The following is a 6,000-nucleotide window of genomic DNA, read 5'->3' as shown; positions in this document are numbered from 1 at the left end:
TCGGGGTTCGTTTGGTTTTGAGGTTTTGGGGTTTGAGGATCTGTTTTCTTCTGTATTAGGGGTGGGTTTTTTGGGGCCCCCGGGTTTGGGAAATTTTTGGGTTGGGTGGGGTGGGTTGATTTGGAGCCGATTTTGGTTTTGATTTTGATTTCCATCCCCCCATCGGAAATTTTGGTGGTCTCTCCACGGTGCATCCCTCGCCCTTCCGGAATCCATTGTCGTTGGAATTGTAGTATCTGCGACATTTGCTTGCTCCACACCCAAACAGTTGTCCGGCTGATCATATGGTAGTTGGGCCTCTTTGCCTCCGTCGAAAGGTGGTGGAGTGTTCCTGGTCATCGCAATTCCTTCTTTAATTCCTCCATCTTCAAATCCCCCGCCCCCCCCCGGTCGGGGCCGAAGCACTTCTTACCCTTTCTCGTTGTACCCATCCCCGCGTTGTCGCACGTCTTCTTCGCATTCAACAGCTTGCGTAACCCCTTTTTTGGCTTCACTTACTCTCCACCTGGTGAAATCGCCCCCAAAGATGACGAATTCGCGGATCCTTGGTTTCCTTGTTCATTCCCTCATAGAAAGTGTGGTGCACCTCATCTCCTCTGCGATGGTTGGGGCATGACCCCAAGACTCATGTACTTCTCCCGACTCGCTTAGGGTTTCATCATATTTTTGCCTTATGCACGATATTTTCCTCTTCAAGCACTTGTCTTTGAAGACGGGAAAAATTCGGCTAGGAAACGACTTGAAATCGGCCCACGTATTGATAGAGTCATGGCGCATGAACCAATGTTGGCCTCTCCTTTAGGAGAAAAGTAGGGCCTTCGATCGTAATCGTCCCGCTGGCCCTCGTGGCCGCCCCCGCCCCTTCGTTTTTGCGAACTCATTTAAGAATTTGTATGGTCCCCGAATCTTCCCAAGACGTCGGTAGGATTGCGATAACGTGGGGTTTCACATCACGGGCGGTCGGCCTGGGGTAACCACTAATGGCTTGTGGGGGATCTCCGTCGGCGTGGCGGTAAGTGTTGCGAGCTCGGGGTCGTCTCACCTTGGTCGCCATTCTCACTAGTGTTCTTCTGGTTGGGGGGAAGCCGGGGGTTGGGACTCTAGCTCCTCTTTTTCTTCGTCGCTACTCGTGCCTAGGTCGGACGGCCGTCGACAAACCGGACGAAATGGTAACAGTATTGTTCCTCGGGAAGTATCCTTGGTCTCCAGGCCGAGCGAGCCAAATTCTCATAAACCCAAAACAAAAGAAAAGAAAAATTATAAACAGTATGTACACCAAAAAGATCACACACAATAACAGGTATGAACGCCATCCATCCCCGGCAACGGCGCCATTTTGAGATTGGTGCAACTCTACTTAGGCTATAATCTACTAGGGCAGAGCAACTCAGCTGCACGAACGTCCATGACCGAATTATACTTGGTATGGTGCGCTAAGCGTGGAAGAAAACTGCACTTGGGATTTTGGACCGGCTTTACCAATGCCACGTTAGCCACCTGCTCAAGCCAGGAAACTTGTCCCTGTGCCACATACTAGGAACCTTCGTGCTTAACAACATCATCATAGCAGACCCGAAGACCTGTCTCCAATGTACATGGTCGACGCTCTTGGCACTTGTTTGATATACACTTCTTCGTCCGCACCTGACTTGGTGTACTATAGAGAAGGAGTACCCCAGTTCTACAAAATGGGAGAAGCCCCTGGAGGAAGGGCACAACAAGGCTGGGAGGGTGCAAGGCTGTCCAGGATCGACCAAGCGCAAAAGTACAGAGACAAGAAAATGCACAGGAAGAGGGCAGATGACAGAGCGTAGGTAGAGAGGAGAATAGGCGATCACGGCGCAGGAGATTGCGAAGCTGACAACCCTAATGGAGAGTATCCTAAAGGAATTGGCACGAGGAAAGGCAAGCATTGGAGCTGGAACAAGCGGACATGGAGGACAGGAAGAAGAACCCACCGGACAGGAGGAAGAAGAAGGTGATGGACAACAGGAGGATGATGACAACCAACCCGGACCTGCTGAAGAAGAACCAACGGACCCACCTGCACAAACCCCTGCACCAAGAAGGAGCAGGAGGAACATCTGACCGAACCACCCCCAACTGACCAGTTAGTTTTCTTTTTAATTTTTAAGTTTTTCTTTTGTTTATGTTTTCGTACTTTTATTAAATAGGTAAAATTATGTGTTTTAATTGTGAGTAAACCCCATTCATAACACTTAGCCTATGCAATAGTCTAAGTGTGAGAAGTAAAGGGTTTGCTCCTTTGGTGCATGTATTTTAGTATGTTTTTCTTTGTGTTTTGTCATAAGCATGTTAACTCACACTTAGCCTACTGCGTAGTCTAAGTGTGAGGAGTTTATATATGTATATAACATGTTTGTAATATGTTCTCTATTGTTTTATAAATCTAGGTATATATCAAAACCTCTCCCACTTAGCCTATTGCATAGTCTAAGTGTGAGAAGTTTTTAGATATAGTATGTGTTTGTTATAAGTGTGTGTCTGTCATACTAGCCATTCCCAATTTTCGAACCCCACAGCCCGTATCTGGAGTGGAGACTTGTGAAGTGAGAGGGGGGAGCAAATGGCCAGTATGACATGTATATATGTGTTATTTGAGTCAGTGCATGTTAGTTTTTTTTTAGGGTTTGTTTAGGTCTAGGAATTATGTGTTATGTTTTATGAATGGGCTTAAAACTCTACTGAAAAAAAGAAGAGAGGCTACCACACATGATGTCTAGGGCAAGGTGACCGCGTGTAGCAAACCCTGGAGGCAGTAGGAAACCCCCCACAAAAAAAAAGAGAGAAATCCTTACCCCTAGAACCCCATTTTCTAGCCTGACTTATACCCCGAAATAACCCAAGAAGAAGCCCTAGCCGAGGAAGCCCGAATGCACACTGGGTTCTACCTCATCAAATACAAGTAGTTAGTTTTTGAACCCTAGAGCCTTAGGGACAACTACCCCAACCAAACATTACAAACCACTAGCCCCATTACAAGCACTTAAAGACCTTCCAAAGGCTGCATGTGAGATACTGATGCAAACATACGTGTTTTCCAAGCATTGAAGAAAAGCAGGATCTATTATCCCTTGTGAGGAATGAGTGGCCCAAGATGAACCCGGTGTTTGGCCTAGGATAGAGTGATCTTGACAAGCGAGATATACTAGGCCCCAGGGAAGAAAAGGGGGCGCGGAAGTTCAAAGGCTGCCTAAGGCCGGGTTGCACTGATCTCGAAGGAAAGGGTGGTTGAAAATATAGGTTTGTTCTATGTGTTTAAGTTAACTATATGGTTTATATATTTGTGTCGTTGTTTGTTTTCTTTTCCTTTGCGTCAAAGAATGTGATGTCTAGCTAGGTAGTTAACAAGGGCATAAAAGTCAAAACTTGAAGGAAGTCTACCCTAAAAGCAAGGTCAAGCCTCCCTATAAAAGAAGCCACTTGGAGAGAGAAAAAGAGTTCGTCTTTAGAGTCCAGCCACCACACTTACTTAGAATTCTCTCTAGCATCATCGCCCGGAGTGGCAAAACAATCGTTACTTTGCTTTCTAGTTTAATCTTTACTTGCTTTCATCGTTGGTTTGTTGCAAACACTCATCGTTGTTGCCTTTGCTGGGGTTTGGTGCCCCTTTCACAGCGGAAGACTTGTACAAAACAAGTAAATCAGATACGGATCTATTTGACCGATTATGCGATTAATCAATTTACATGTTAAACAGAAAATTGCATGCTAGAACGCAAATAATTCATGCTCATAGAAAAGTAAATCCTAAAACATGAATACTACGGTTTAGAGTTACCGATTTGATTCTCCAAAGAATCGTCGATTGCTCGCGCCTTCTCCACGTGATGATCTTCGATACTAGACCATGGATCTTCTCTCTGGTTCCCGAACTGTATTCCAATATCAGTGTGGGCTGATCTCACTAGAATACTAGGACTTAAATAAAGAAGACAGAAGAAATCCTTTTGGGAAAAGGAGTAGAAAGAAATCTCCTTTTTGGGGGGAAAAATTTTTAAAAAATTTCAAGTATGAAAATTTGTTCTTTCTCCTTTATTCCCCATTTATATTAAGTTCCTTATGGGCCCGGGGGGGGATCATGGAAGGTTTTGGATATGGCCCCCCAAATTGCTTTTACTAATTAAATTGAACCCGTTTTAAAAAAGGATATTGGAATATTAAGACCCTAAAGTAATATTAACTCCCCCCACCCAAACCCAAAATTACAAAAAATCCGGGTTTCGTTATTTATTATTTATTTCCCCTTTAAAGATATAAATGTCCATTAATTAATTAATTAATTTTTAATTTTTTAAAATTAATTTTTTAAAATTAAATGGACGGGAAAATCTTATTTATTATTTAGAGTAATAAAACTCCAGGGGTTTTTCAATAATAAAACCTTGTTGAGCTCCTCTTGAGGACATTATAAAACAAATCACCTCGTCCCGTTTGACATAATAGCAATCCTAGCACCGCTAGATATTACTCCCACTACCCATATATGGGATTATTGGGTTGTGAAACCCACCATTTGATAAGTAAAAGTATGCAAATTAAAAATATGCTCAATGCTAACATATTAGTTTGAAATAACATTTTATAAAGACCTAGTCTTTCTAGATACTAAAGACACGTCTTTTGTTAGATCTTTGTGTATACCCCAATGTCAAATTATTTGGTAAAGGCTTAGAAATATGGGGGTGACATTGAAACCCTTTCACGATAGGTAGCCAAAGCATCTGGGTTTGGGAAATTCTTCTTTCTTTTGCAAAGCATTATAGATCGGCCGGTTACCTTAAAGTGGAAGACGCCCAACGGTCTACTAAGAAAAAAGACTTAGACTTTGTTTATTTTTATGCATTTAAATGTTTGTAAATGAAAAGAAAAAAATGTAATAATAGTGATTTTTTTTTCGTGCATTTTCGGAATATCGGCCCGGGTTAAAAGTGGATTGTAGATTTTTCGTATCGAAAGATTCTTTTCCCGCAAACCTTTTGAAACATGCTTTGTATAAAAACCTAACAATCCCCCATTTTTTTAAATTTTCTTTAGATATTTTAAAAAACTCTCCCACATACTCAAAGTAGGTCTTTGTACTAGATATATCGAACACCTTCTTTCACTAAGTGAAGAAAAATCCGGTTGTTACGAAAAATCTTTTTCACCATAATGTCTTTCTCGTACTTGATCTTTAATTAATTTCATCCCCATATGTATTAAGCTTAATAAACTCGTGTGTCCCTTGAGTTAGCCTTTACAAGTAATCCCAAAAAAAATCTGGGGGCGTACTCAAACTTACGATTAAAGCTATTAGGAAGATATTCCTAAGGTAAACACTATTGAAGGATGACACTCGATCCGTTGTATAAAACTAAGGATGTAACCCAAAAGGGCATTACATGAATGGGGTAAACTAGAATATAATTCTAGTCTTTCTCAAGCACTAGGGTATATTCATTACCTCAAAACAAAACCCTTTTTCATGGTTAATATGAAAATACTTGCTATCATAAACCAACAATATCAAACTTAGTACACATTATAGCATACATGAGAAAACTATCTCCAAACTAGTCTCATAATTCTTGATCTCACTAACGTAAACGACACTTGACTAGAGACAAAATTATCTTGAGAGGTATAAACCTTTTCATGGAATTTTTAACTTTAAAAGTTCCAAGCAATGTGTAGATATATGATTCCTAAAAGAATTCAACATTTTTTTGCATCTTAAAGGACTTAGATCTAAGAATGTAATTGTTTCTCTTAGATCATTTATCTTAAAGGGGGGCACGGTTTTCCCATCCCCCGGTCCAATCTTGTTGTATGCAACTTTTGTGATTTCATCATCGTAGAGTACCAATAATACCATATGTAATGCACTTTCAAATTCTTTGTGCTTACAACCTTTAAAAACCAATCAAATTCCCAAAAATTTGACAATCTTGATTGAACACATATACTCGATTTAGATGCTTGCCAAAAACCCGAAGG

Source organism: Salvia hispanica, chromosome 4 (assembly GCF_023119035.1).
Source record: "Salvia hispanica cultivar TCC Black 2014 chromosome 4, UniMelb_Shisp_WGS_1.0, whole genome shotgun sequence".
NCBI lineage: Eukaryota > Viridiplantae > Streptophyta > Magnoliopsida > Lamiales > Lamiaceae > Salvia > Salvia hispanica.
This window is presented reverse-complemented; position numbering follows the sequence as displayed.